At 48.9% G+C, this 14,472-nt stretch overlaps 1 protein-coding gene across 3 annotated transcripts in view; it reads right to left on the minus strand.

The window, feature by feature from the left end:
* Positions 1-9,889, minus strand: part of ZER1 (zyg-11 related cell cycle regulator) — a 30,186-nt gene extending 20,297 nt beyond the window's left edge. The window contains exon 1 of one of the 3 annotated variants that reach the window (XM_061433748.1): positions 9,747-9,889. The gene's annotated coding sequence lies outside the window, so the exon portion shown is untranslated. Of the gene's footprint in view, positions 1-9,379; positions 9,400-9,746 lie in introns of those variants that run through there. The other 2 variants (XM_061433746.1, XM_061433747.1) reach the window with 2 other exon arrangements.
* Positions 9,890-14,472: the final 4,583 nt, after the last annotated feature.

Genomic DNA, 14,472 nt, shown 5'->3' on the forward strand with positions numbered 1-14,472 from the left:
ATATAACAAAAGAGAAACAGACTCACAGACATAGAGAGCAAACCAGTGGTTACCAGTGGGGAGAGGGAAGGGCAGGGACGAGACAGGTTAGGCGGGTAAGAGGTAGAAAGTATCAGGGGTAAAACAGTGTATAAGGATACATTGTTCCAACGTAGGGAAGACGGCCAATATTTCACAGTAACTCTAAACGGAGTGTAACCTTAAACAGTTGTGAATGAGTATGTTATACACCCGAACATACAACAGTGTACATTAACTATACCTCAATTAAAAAAAAAAGTGGGGACTTTCCTGGAGGTCCAGTGGTTAGGACTCCATGCCTTCACTGCTAAGGCCCCAGGGTTTAATCCCTGGTCAGGGAACTAAGATCCCACAAGCTAGTGTGGCAAAAAAATAAATAAAATAAAAAAAAATGAGGTACAGCTAGGGAGTTTGGCAAAAAAATAAATAAAATTAAAAAAAATGAGGTACAGTTAGGGAGTTTGGGATGGACATGTACACACTGTTATATTTAAGATGGATAATCGACTAGGACCTACTGCATAGCACAGGGACCTCTGCTCAATGTTATGTGGCAGCCTGGATGGGAGGGGAGTTTGGGAGACAATGGATACATGTATATGTACGGCTGAGTCCCTTTGCTATCCACCTGAAATTATCACAACATTGTTAATTGGCTACAGTCCAAAAGAAAATAAAAAGCATAATAAAAAAAAATGGAATGAAGTCTCCGAGAATCTTCATGATCTTGAGGTAGGTAAAGTTTTCATAAAAGGACTCGTAAGATAAAAATGATAAACTGATATGCACTGAAGTGAAGAACCTTCATTCATACATACACAAAAATTAATTTGAGATGGACCACAGACCTGTATCTGTATGTGAAAGGTAAAACAAACAGACTTCTAGAAGAAAACACAGAAGTATATCTTTATGATTTTAGAGTAGGTAATAATTTCTTAAGTAGGTCACACACACAAAAAAACCCATAAAGAGAAACTGACAAATTGGACTGCCTCAAAACTAAGACTCTTTTCATCCAAAGGCGCCATTAAGAGAGAGGAAAGACAACTCACAAACCAGAAGATGTTTCCAATACTATATCCAACAAAAGACTTGTATTCAGAATGTATGAAAACTTCTACAGATCAGGACACAGAATCCAATTAAAAAAAACAGGCAAAGGACTTGGACAGGCATTTCATAAAGGATAAAGAAACAAAGAGTAAACATAAGGAAAAGGAAAACCACAATGAGATACCATTTTGCAGCCATCAGAACAGCTCCACTGGGAACAACACAGGCAACACCGAGCCTGAGTGAAGCTATGGAACAAGAGGAGGCCACCCACACTGCTGGTGGGCGTGTGAACTGCTGTGAACTGCGAGTGTAACTATGCGAGACACTATTACCGCTGAACACACACACGTTCAGTGTTCAGCAGCTCCACTCCAGGTGTCCAGCCACCAGCAAGGCAGGAAAATGTTCATGGAGAGACAGACAGAATGTCTACAGCAGCTCTACTCCTAACAGGACAGAAGCTGAACGTCCAAACAGGAGAATGAAGATTACGGTCGACTCACCAACGGCACACTACACAGCAACGAGAACGCACCGCCTCTCCACAGCCGGGATGGGCCTCACGGTGCTGAGCGAAAGCAGCCAGACGCAGAAGATGTATACGCATACACTGAGTGAAGCCACTTGTCTTTAACTTCCTTATGTTAAAAAACAAGATAATCTGGGAATTAACCCCCTGGTGGTCCACACTTCCACTGCAGGGGGCACGGGTTCCATCCCTGGTTGGGGAACTAAGGTCCTGAATGCCATGTGACATGGCCAAAAGAAAAAAAAATTTTTTTTTAAATAAGGAAAATCTAATCTGTGGTAGCCGAAGTCAGGACTGTGGTTGTTCTGGGGGTCTGGCTGGGTGCTGAGAAGCTTCTAGTCCCTTATCTGAGTGCTGGGCATACAGGTGTGTGCACTTTGTCGATATTCAGAGAGCTGTCTATTACTACGTGTGCACTTCTAAAGATGTATATTGCAATTCAACAAAAAAGAAAATGGCCTGGACACCAAAGAGGTCCACATTTAAAAGGGATTCGGGATCCGGGTAAGTGATATTCCAACTGACTATGCATCTTCAGCTACCATAAGTGGCTAAGAGAGAATAAAAACTGAACCTTCAACTCCAAGTGGAGTGAACAAGACAGGAAACAATCAACCATTTATAGACCCAAGGACAGTCAAGAATTAGTCCCAACCATTTTCCTACGACAGTCTACGTCAGAAAGGGGGAGAAAGGAACTTCCCTGGTGGTCCAATGCCTAGGACACTGAGATCCCAATGCAGGGGGCCCTGGTTTAATCCCTGGCCAAGGAACTAGATCCCATACGACACAACTAAAAATCCTACATGCTGCAAGGAAGACGGAAGATTTTATGTGTCGCAACTAAGACTCAGAGCAGCCAAATAAACAAAGATCAAAAAGAAGCAGGAGCAGGGAAATAAGCAAAATGAATCTATGGTGTTAGACGTCAGGGTGGTGATTACCTTTGCAGGAGGCAGTAATCAGAAAGTGGCAGGGGTCTCTGGGTGGGCTGGGATAGGTATGTACACTTGCGGAAATTCAAACTGTCTGCTCAGGCTCTGTGCGCCTGTCCTAGTCTATAGTATCCTTCAATAGTTTTTGCTTTATTTTTTCCAAGTGAAGGCTCTGTGGTTAGACAGAGCCATGTTTCAATTCAGTTCCACAGTTCACTTGTAAATTATTTAACCTCTCTGGTCCTCAGTTTCCTCATCTGGAAAATGGGGACAACACTCCCCACTGCACAAGATTGTTGGGAAAAACACCTCATCTCAGGCGTGACACAATTCAGTGCACAAGTGGTTATGACCCCACCTTACAGAAGAGGAAACTCAGGCTCAGAGACAGGGACTGTCCAGACTGGGACAGGAACCTCATCTTTTGGACAGCTCTGCAGGAGGTGAGGCCCCCGCATCACCCCTGGCTTCTTGGAGCCTCTGCATCCACATTTGAGGCTTCTGGTCTGCTCGGGAAACCGAGTGGGTGGCCACAGAACACTGAGCCCTTTGGAATGGCCAGTTCTAAGTTCTGGCACCACTGGTGACTGTGCTCTAAGAGCTCTGGAGACAGGCCAACCCAGCTTCCAGTCTCAGCCCCACTGATTGAGGGCTGGTGAACTTGGGCAAGCGTCTTCACTTCTCTGTGCCTCGGTTTCTTCTCTACAACAGAGAACACCATGTGCAGATAACAAAGCAATATAGCGAGGGCTCAGCATGGTGCCTCGCACACAGTAACTGCTCACTAAAAGCTTTTGCATCACCATCACCATCACCGTATCACCCCTTTCTCCTGCCTCACCTGCCCTGGTTCCCAGTGCAGGGTCTGCTCCCCCCAGCTCCAGGCCCCTGCTCCTCGGGCCTGGGTCTCCTGCCACCAGGCTCACCATGCCAGCTGTTCTACTGGTGCCGTGACACCCTTGAGGAAAAGCACAATAAACAGGCAGCCTGGGCCCTGCCTTCCCTTGCTTGCGCTCACTCTCAGATCTTCAAGAGGGCAGCAGCCTCTTGCCCGGGAAGCTGGGCCCAGCGTGCGCACCGCTGGCAGGGCCATGGATCCTGCTGGAAACTGCCGAGTTCATCTCTTCAGTCACTCAAGGCCTCCAGAAGTGGAACCAGCTCTGCAGCCTGCTCGCCGCCTCCAACTCCCTACTCCAGCCACACTGGCCTTCAGTGGCCTCCTGGCAATGGGCCAGAGGCACAGGGTCACCTTCAGACCTTCAGTCATCCACTTTCTCCCCTAAACCCCGTTCCCAACCCCCAAAACACATTCCTGCCCCTCCTCCAGGAAGCATCTCCCAACCGCTCCAGCCCACACTACCTTTGAACTCTACTCAGCTGATGTCTCCAAACCCTCAGGCCTTAGTGTTGCTTCCTCTGGGAAGCCTTCCCTGACCTGCCCAGGGTTCTCAAGCTGGCTGCCCCATGGGCCCTACCACAATTAACATTTTGAACCGATGCTGGTTTACCAATCCAGCTTCCCTGCCAGCCAGCCAGCTGCTTGAGGGCAGGAACCAGGCTGTCTCTTCCCCTATCCCCGTACTTGGCCCAGGGTTACTGTCTATCAGGCACGTCTTGGTCTTCGTGCAGCACATTGGTTCTAGAGGGAGACAGACACCCCCACCTAAGAAGCACACAAACCCATGCCACTGGGCCCCGTGCTCTGAAGGAGAGGGTGGTACCTGGGGCTCTGGGTGCCCGAGCCCCAGGGGACCTGCCCTGGGCTGGGGAGTCAGTGCAGGCGTCCTTGGAAGTGACATTTCAGCAGCGACCCAAAAGATGAGTCATAGTTCACTCTGGTGGCAGGGAGAGAAGGGAAAGGCATTCCAGGAAAAAGGATAAGATGCTCCCAGACTGAAAGGGCAGAGGGTGTGGGGCCCTGGCACCACAGGCTTGATTCCACGACTCCGGGCCGAACAAAGGCCGCATGCCCCATGTGGGCACGACACGTGTGTTGCAGGGTTTCAGCACAAGCAGGGAACCTGGGGGGCAAGGCATACTCTCGGATGCTCCCTGCCTGCTGTGCCCGGGACAGTGCCAGCACCCAGGGGGCAGAGCAGAACCCTCCCCACTCTGAATGGAAGAGCTGCAGGGGGTTTGCCCTTTCTGCAGGACAAGCCCAGTCACCCAGGTAGCTGCTCGGCCCTAACCTTGCTCCTCAGCTGGAAGAAACACCAGTTTTTCAGCCGCCAAGATGAACCAAGTGCCTTCAAAAGATAACCGGCCAGATGGCACAGATCTGGCAACCAGCTTTTGGCAGTGTCAGCCCTGCTGCTGGGGGCGGGGATGAGCTGGAGGAAGAATGGGCCGTCCATCTCAGCACAGAGGCTGAGACACCTGGGGGCCCCCCCCTACTTGTACCCCTTCAGGCCAGAGGTGGGCATCTCTACCCACCCCACGACTAGTCCCTCGGGCTCTGCATTCTCATGGTGGGCACTGGCCATTTGGGATTCTGGCAACTGGAGATGGAGAGAACTCTGATTATAACAGAACGAGCACACAGCAGAAGAACCTGCGTCTTCATCCTATCTCTTGCCTGCATCTGACAGGAGCTATGACATCCAGGGCGGTGGGGGGCAGTGGGGAGCGAACAGTAACACTCGCCTCCAAGTTGGCTGCTTCCAGTCTAAGCTCCTTACGGCTTTATTTCATATAGTTGCTAACTTAACCAACAAATGACATTCTCTAGGATCCTGTGCTTGTGGCTAATTCATCGCTTGTATAATAATTTGTCTAACAACTCCTCCCCCAGCCCGGGCTGGGCTGCGAGGATTCAGGAGGAGAGGAATCTTCTCCGCTTCCACCCTCCTGGGTCCTTGGGGCTTGGCCTGTGCCTGGCACATAACCGAATAAAGGTTTGCTTCTGCCCCAGTTGCCACATTAAAACACCCTGAGGTAGAGATTGTTACTCTGTATTCCGATGAAGACACTGAGGCTTGTCTAAAGTCACACAACTGACAAGAGTGCAGTGCAATCCAAACCTAAACCAAACCCGTGCTTCTCACCAAGCCATCCAGTCTCCTGTCCATCCAGTGGAAGGAGAAGGGAATCCGGGATCCAGAGGAGGGCGCATGGGACCCCGCCAGTGTCCTGACACCCAGCCGACAGAGGCTGGGGGAGCCAGAAGCTCTAAGCGGTGCCCACCCTGTGAAATATTAACCCAGGAGCTACAGGGAAAACCCAAACAAATATCCTATTTACAAAGGCTGGAAGCTTTCCAGGAGGGAGCGGATCACAGGCCAGATAGAGGGGGTGGGAGGCTGCTGTGGAGGGGGTCAGGGCAGATGCTCGGGGCAGGGGTGCAGGCGAGGATCTGAGGGCATACCAGTGGGTCTCTGACCTGCAGAGACTAATTTGCAGGGTGGGTGACATTAGGAAGATGTGGAAATGGAAAGCGCATCACCCCTCACCGGTGTACAAAGAGGCAGAGGGGCCTCGGGGACACGTGGGTTCCATGCTTGCAATCAAACGGTGATCACAGTCATACTGAGCACCGTATTCCGAGGACCCTGCTAAGTACTCCGCACATGTTAACTCATTTAATTCTCCCAACAACCACATGAGGCAGGAGTTATAATCGACCACTTACAGATGAGGCAGCTGAGACTCAGTGGTGAACTGGCCACAGACTATGTATACATACCCAGGTCCGTGTGTACATATCAGTATGTATACATGTATTCATTACTCTGAGACCCAGAATTTTGTGCTTTCCATGCGTGTGTTCATTGAAGCCACAGATAACCTACAAGGACCTATGATTTTGTTTTCCAGATGAAGAAACTATGGTTCAAAGATGTGTGATGATGTGCCCTCCCAGGAGGAGCTCGGCTCTCTCCATCATTATGCTGTGGGCAGGAACCATTTCTTCAAGCCTCAGCTCCCCCTTCTGTAGCATGAGCCTTCACCTCCTTACAACCTGGACTGTCCTTGGGCACTGAGCATAGATGATCAGGCATCACTGCTAACTATCCTACGGGCATATATTATTTTTTGACCACAGGACTAGAAGCTTCCTGAAGAAGGGACCCAGTGTAACTCATGGGGTCTCCATGACACAGTAACCACATGACTGGTTGGTTGTGGGTGAAGGAGCCTCAGCTCCATGAGGTCCCCAAGCAATGTTCACCAGCCTCAATATTCATCAGGGTCCTTATCTGTCCACGAGTTGTCAACAGCACCTACCACATGGGTTTGCTGAGGAGACATGATGAAATAATGGCAAGAAGGTGGTAACAAATAATTATGGAGGGATTTCCCAAGACTAATGCTTGGAGAGATCCTTATGCCCATTTCTGAAGCTGGAAAAATTAGCATCAGTGATTGAACCAGTCACAGGATATTGGTCTCAAAGTAAATGCTCCAACAGGGGTCTCTGAACTTGCATTTCAAGAGTCAAGAGCAGCTGAGGTACTGAAGTCCTATGCCCCAAAGTGAAGCCTGCAGAATCGTGGTGGTGCTAATGACAAGAGCTGTTCTTACCTCGCAGGAACATTAGAGTGCACTAAGTGAAGGTCACTCAATCGTGTCTGATACTTTGCGACCCCATTAACTACACAGTCCATGGGATTCTCCAGGCCAGAATACTGGAGTGGGTAGCCATTCCCTTCTCTAGGGGATCTTCCCAACTCAGGGATTGAACCCAGGTCTCCCGCATTGCAGGCGGATTCTTTACCAGCCAAGCCACAAGGGAAGCCGGTTGGAGTGCGCTGAATTCTTTTAAAACCTGTGTCTCATTTCATTCTCCCAAAAGCATAGAGCTAGAATAGACACAGGAAAATGGAGGCCCAGGCAGGGGATAGGACTTGTCCAAGTTCACGCAGTGAACCAGCTGCAGAGCTGGCCTTGACCCCAGCTCCCTAGATGACTGGTCCAAGGTTCTACCCACAGCAACTGGCTCCAGCAGCCCAGCTCTCAGAGTCAGTGTGCTATGACTTTTCATTTTCAAATCCTCTGGCCCAGCTGCCCTGCCCAGCTTATGAACCCAAGCTTCTGAACCGGGCTTGGGAGTTGAGGAGAGAGAGCAACCACTACTGTTCCACCGCCTTATCAGGCAGGCTGCAAACATCTCAGCCTCTGCTGGCACATCTAGGATCAACAGTCTCTATCAGCCACACACACCCCAACCACATGCCAAAATACACTGCTCCCCGAGACCCATCTCCATGTCATATCTTTTCAACACCATCGTTTGGCCTACATTACATGGAAAAATGGGGATTTGCTGGGCCCTTAATAAAAAAAGAGCTCCCATAACCTCCCACTGGTATCAGAAAAGCCAGGATCCAGCTTCTATGACAGTGATGTGCAACCACTGTTCCCACTGAGGGGTGACAACAAGTTCCCACTTTGTCTCCCCCACTGTTCTCCAGAATTCTACAAGTTCAGAGAGGCAGCCGAGAGCTAGTGACATCATTAGCTGGTGCTAAAAAGAAAGGCTTTGAGACAGACACATGCAAACATTTCCTCACCATCGTCATTGCCCTCAGCATACCTGCAAGACTTACTGAGGGCTTAATATGCACCAAATAGTGCACCAAGCACTTTAGTACATGACCTCTCATTTAGCCCAACAATCCTATGCTATAGATGAGGACAGAGAGGTGGGAAAAGGTCCTTCGTCCAGTTCTCATAACCAGCAAGCAAGTGCTATGACCAGATTTAAATACAGTACTCTATTTCCACCCTTTTTAAAATTTATTCCATCAATGGTCATTGCCAAGATAGAGAAAGAATACTTACAATGCCAGGCAGAGGACAACGGCCATTTGTCACCTAGAACAAATCTGTATTTTCTCTGACCACCAGACACTTCAAATCAGTGCAGTTCTGAAAGGTGTCCCATGAGACACCTTTATGACCGTACATCACATGAACAGCCCCTGACACCCTCCCCACCAATGTCTCGTCCATACTCTTCTCTGATTTCCTTGTCAATCACTCTTCCCCTCCTTCATTCTGCTCCAGCCCTACTGTCCTCCTGCTATGTCATTAAACCATCAGATTTTCTACCTCAGGACCTTTGCACTTGCTCCCTCCCTCCCTTTAGATCTCTGCTCAGACATCACCTTATTAGAGCCCTTCTCTGGATCACCCTCTATAAAAAGGGCAAATCCAGTATCCGACCCTTTCCATGGCCCTTCCTGCTCTATTTTCCTCCACCCTACATATATTTTTCTCCATCTCCCATAACTTTCTGATTTGCTGAATGAACGAGTGAACTGAAACAGAGAGACTTCTTTACCAACTGGCAACCACCTCCTGCACTCAAGTGTATGACCCTTTTCAAAGCTGTCCTCAATACTCATTCTAACCAGCTTGAATCCTGAAGAGAAACACTGTTTCTGAGGAAGACCATATGGGGGGAATTTTTCCATGGGGGCATCAGACATTCCCTCTCTGATTTAAAAAATCAAACACCGTGCTTACTGGCACAAACACTGGCAATCTTGGACACCTTGGGCCCCAACGCAGCCAAATCAAGTTCCACCCACAGAGCTGTAAGCCAGCAGTCAGTTTCACTTTCAACTCACCTATCAGGCTCCCTTGGCCCTTAGGCTTACAATACTACACCATCCCTTTCCCACCCTGTTGGATTCCAACGACCCCATTCGTGTCATCCCTGAGTTTTCAGGCACTGCTTTGGGGGAACTCAAGCTCATCCAACAGGTAGGAGGGGCAGAGGCTGGTTCTTCCAGCCCTGCATCTATCCCCCATTTTGTAGGGGCCATGGACAGGGCGTCATTTTCTTTCTGGACGAAGGGTGCTCAGGTTTTTAAAGGCACGTTTCTCAGACCTGGCAGCAGGGGTAGACCAGGGAGTTCTCCCACACCTCCGGCTCAGATGGACCTTTGCAAATGATTGCAGCGGCGATGGTGAGGCACCGGAGGCAGGAGGAGAAAGGGGTAGGACGCAGATCCATCCATTGGCCCCGGGAACGAACGGGGTGTGCTTTCCTCGGCGAGGAGGCGCAGAGGATGCGGCCCGGGGAGAATTCCGAGCCAGAGCTTCTGCGGAGGCAGGGGATCTCGCCACGCTAGGGCCGGGGTCTGGGGAAGACCGGGGGTCGGCGGGGCGGAGCTTGGGAATCCCAGGGACCGGATCCCCGGGCGGGATGGGGGTCGCGCCGTGGCGCGGGGAGGGGGGGACCCCGTGGCCGTTACCTTGCCCTTAGGGCTGCGGGCGGGGCGGAGGGCCGCCGGGCGCTGACTCCGGGGCCCGGCCCCACCCCCGATCCGGCTCCTACGGCTCGGAGCCTGCAGCCGCCGCCGCCTCCGCTGTCAACAAACCCCAGGCGCGTCACTTCCGGGGCCGCCCCTTAGCAACAGCGAACGGGTTCCCCGGACCGATTCCCGCGGCGAACGCGGGCGGCGGCGGCCGAAGGTTCCGGGGCCCCGTGTCGCCTCCTCTCCTGGACACGGGCCGGGTAAGTGGGTAGTAGAGTGGGGGAGCGGTGGTTGGTGCCTGCTCCAGTCCGTCCTCCGGGCGCTCCTCACTGGCGCTCGCGGGACTGGGTCGCTGATGGGGGGAACCGGCTCGGTGACACCGGCTTTCGGCGGCGCTCTGACCTGAGGTTCCCCGGAGCCCAGGAATGGTTAAGGGGGGACTGACTCCACCTTCCTCGTCAGCACAGACGAGGCGCCTCCAGCGCCCGCCCCTCGGTCCAGCGCCCTATTGGACGTCTCTCCCTGGCTTCTCCGCAGGTAGCTCACTCCCACGCGTCCAAAAGCACTCACTGTCTTCTTCCCGAACGCGGTGCTACTTCTCCAGTTAGTTAATTAAGCCCTCCAGGCGCCTCGGCTATCACCTTGGGCAATGGGGAGTGGGCTTTGGCCCCTGCCGTTTTCCTCAGTTCCTTGCCCAAGTTGTCAGATCCTATAAGAATCTCTCAAACCAGCCCCTCTCCTCCTCCAGTAGGGCCAGTCTCTGTCCACCATCGTTTCGCCTCTGGATTTCTGCACCAGCCTCCTGATGGAACCCCCTGCTCCTTCCCCTCAGGCTCTCCATAGTTCCATAGTGAATGTTTCCAAAACTAATAAATCTGATCAGGGCACTTCCTTGCTTAATAACCCTTAACATAGACAAGGGTGATCGGCACCCCTGTCTCTATCTCCACTCTTTCCCCTTTCTTGCCACCTCCGCCCCCATCCTTTCATTTCTCCAATCCAGACACCTTAAAACACTTTTGGTTCTTTTAATGATCTTCTATGCCGTGTGCGTGTCTGTGTGTGTGTATGTTAGTTGCTCAGTCATGTCCGACTCTGCGTCCTCATGGACTGAAGCCCTCCAGGCTCCTCTATTCATGGGATTTTCCAAGCAAGAATACTGGAGTGGATTGCCATTCTCTTCTCCAGGGGATTTTCCCAACCCAGGGATCCAACTCAGGTCTCCTGCATTGCAGGCGGATTCTTGACCGTCTGAGCCATTTGTTCCCTACTAATCACTTTTCTTGCTCCCATCTATATCCAGCACACACCTCTTGTCCTTCTTGTCTCAGCTTTGATGCTACTTTCTTGAGGAATCCTTTCCGACATGATGCCCCCCGCAATTTTGATGACTAATTTTGTGGATGTTTTTCTTCTGCACAGCATCTTTTAGTATTTGACCATGTATCAGTATGTTTGTGCAATTTTGAATCCTTTAAAAAGTGTTTTGATTTTGAATTATCAAACAAGATATGCTTAGGACTTCCTTGGCAGTCCGTGTGTTAAGACTCCAAGCTCACAGTGCAGTGGGCATGGGTTTGATCCCTGGTTGGGGAACTAAGTTCCCATATACTGTTTCAGTTCAGTCGCTCAGTCGTGTCCGCATCTTTGCGACCCCATGAACCGCAGCACACCAGGCCTCCCTGTCCATCACCAACTCCTGGAGTCCACCCAAACCCATGTCCATTGAGTCGGTGATGCCATCCAACAATCTCGTCCTCTGTCGTCCCTTTCTCTTCCTGCCCCCAGTGCCTCCTAGCATCAGGGTCTTTTCCAAGTGAGTCAGCTCTTGGCATCAGGTGGCTAAAATATTGAGTTTCAGCTTCAACATCAGTCCTTCCAACGAACACCCAGGACTGATCTCCTTCAGAATGGACTGGTTGGATCTCCTTGCAGTCCAAGGGACTCTCAGGAGTCTTCTCCAATACCACAAAAGCATCAGTTATTCAACTCTCACATCCATACATGACTACTGGAAAAACCATAGCCTTGACTAGACGGACCTTTGTTGGCAAAGTAATGTCTCTGCTTTTTAATATGCTGTCTAGGTTGGTCATAACTTTCCCTCCAAGGAGTAAGAGTCTTTTAATTTCATTGCTGCAGTCACCATCTGCAGTGATTTTGAAGCCCCCCAAAATGAAGTCTGACACTGTTTCCCCATCTATTTGCCATGAAGTGATGGGACTGGATGCCATGATCTTCGTTTTCTGAATGTTGAGCTTTAAGCCAACTTTTTCACTCTCGTCTTTCACTTTCATCAAGAGGCTCTAGTTCTTCTTTCTGCTATAAGGGTGTGTCGTCTGCATATCTGAGGTTATTGATGTTTCTCCCAGCAGTCTTGATTCCAGCTTGTGCTTCTTCCAGCCCAGCGTTTCTCATGATATACTCTGCATGTAAGTTAAATAAGCAGGGTGATAATATACAGCCTTGACATACTCCTTTTCCTATTTGGAACCAGTCTGTTGTTCCATGTCCAGTTCTAACTGTTGATTCCTGACCTGCATATAGGTTTCTCAAGAGGCAGATCAGGTGGTCTGGTATTCCCATCTCTTTCAGAGTTTTCCACTGTTTATTGTGATCCATACAGTCAAAGGCTTTGGCATAGTCAATAAAGCAGAAATAGATGTTTTTCTGGAATGCTCTTGCTCTTTCAATGATCCAGCGGATGTTGGCAATTTGATCTCTGGTTCATCTGCCTTTTCTAAAACCAGCTTGAACATCTGGAAGTTCATGGTTCACATATTGCTGAAGCCTGGCTTGGAGAATTTTAAGCATTACTTTACTAGCGTGTGAGGTGAGTGCAATTGTGCAGTAGTTAGGGCATTCTTTGGCTCATGAACAGTATGAAAAGGCAAAAAGATAGGACACTGAAAGATAAACTCCCCAGGTTGGTAGGTGCCCAATATGCTACTGGAGAAAGTAGATTAGTGGTTGCCTTAGGACTGAGGGGTGGGGGAAATAGGAATTAATGCTAATGGGTACACGGTTTCTTTCTGGGGTGATGGAAATGGTCTAAAATTAGATGGTGATAATCATTGTGTGGTTGATAGATGATAGTTGTACATGTACAGCTCTGTGGTTAGAAAGAAAAACAATGAATAGAGTGAAAACCAGTGAATTATTCACTTTATTTTTTTTTTAACATTTATTTGACTGTGCCGGGTCTTAGTTGTGGCATGCGGAATCTTTAGTTGCCTCGTGTGGGATCTTTAGTCGCGGCATGCGAACTCTTGGTTGGGACATGTGGGATCCAGTTCCCTATCTGGGCCCCCTGCATTGGAAGCACAGAGTCTTAGCCACCTGGCCACCAGGGAAGTCCCAAACTGTTCACTTCAAATGTATGCTCTAAATGTGAATTATATCCCGATAAAGGTGTTAAAATGCATTAATAAACGTGTATATGTTAACTCATAATGCAGGATGGATTTCATGATCATATTATGAAATGATCATGTTATGCAAATTCTTCTGTGACATATTTTTAATCACTTTTTATGTCAGATCATATAGTCCTGTTTAGTTCTTTTGAATAGTTGCATTGTATTCCAGTAATTCCAGCACAGTTTTCTTATCGGTGGAATTTGGTTGACAAAAAAATCTCTCATAAATTCTACCATACTTTTAAGCAGTAAATAATAGCACATGATTCCAACTCTATACAACTTCCATAAAACTGAAGACAAGGGAAAACATCCTGCTCATTTCATGAGTCCATCATTACTCTGATACCAAAGATAAAGACATGATGAATATAAAACTACAGCCCAATATCCTTTGTGAGTATAGATGCAAATATTTTAACAGAATTTTCAGCAGAATAAATACAGAATAAATTGAATTCTTAGCGGAATAAACTGCTATAGAGTTTGTGGCAATTTGTTACATAAATCCTAGGAACCTAATATAATCATCTGTTTGTATAGAAAAGTCTGTGGGACCTACAAAAAAGCTTCTCAAACTAATGATTGGGTTCAGCAAGATTTCAGGATATGAGTCAAGAGAAGCAATAAATAATAATGTATTATTTGAAATTAATTTTATCATTATAAATAATAATGCAAACAAAAAGCAATTTGATTTCTGTATTCCAGTAACACATAGTTTGAAATTTAAAAAACTACCATTTACAATAGCATCAAAAAATACCTAGAATTCCCTAGGACTTCCCTGATAGCTCAGTTGGTGAAGAATCCACCTGCAATTCAGGAGACCCCGGTTCAATTCCTGGGTGGGGAAGATCTGCTGGAGAAGGGATAGGCTACCCAGTCTAGTATTCTTAGGCTTCCCTGGTGGCTCAGCTGGTAAAGAATCCTCCTGCAATTCGGGAGACCTGGGTTTGATCCCTGGGTTGGGAAGATCCTCTGGAGAAGGCAAAGGCTACTCACTTAAGTGTTCTGGCCTGGAGAATGTCATGGACTGCATAGTCCATGGGGTTGCAAAGAGTTGGACACGACTGAGTGACTTTCACTTTCAGGAATAAATCTGAGCTTCCCAGGTGGTGCTAGTGATAAATAACCTGCCTGCCAATGCAGGAGACATAACTAAGAGGCAGGTTCAATCCTTGGATCAGGAAAATCCCCTGGAGGAAGGCATGGCAACACACTCCAGGATTTTTGCCTGGAGAATCCCATGGGGAGAGGAGCCTGGTAGGCTATGTCCATGGGGTCACAAGAGTCAGACATGA

Source organism: Bos javanicus, chromosome 11 (genome assembly GCF_032452875.1).
Source record: "Bos javanicus breed banteng chromosome 11, ARS-OSU_banteng_1.0, whole genome shotgun sequence".
NCBI classification, from domain to species: Eukaryota; Metazoa; Chordata; class Mammalia; order Artiodactyla; family Bovidae; genus Bos; species Bos javanicus.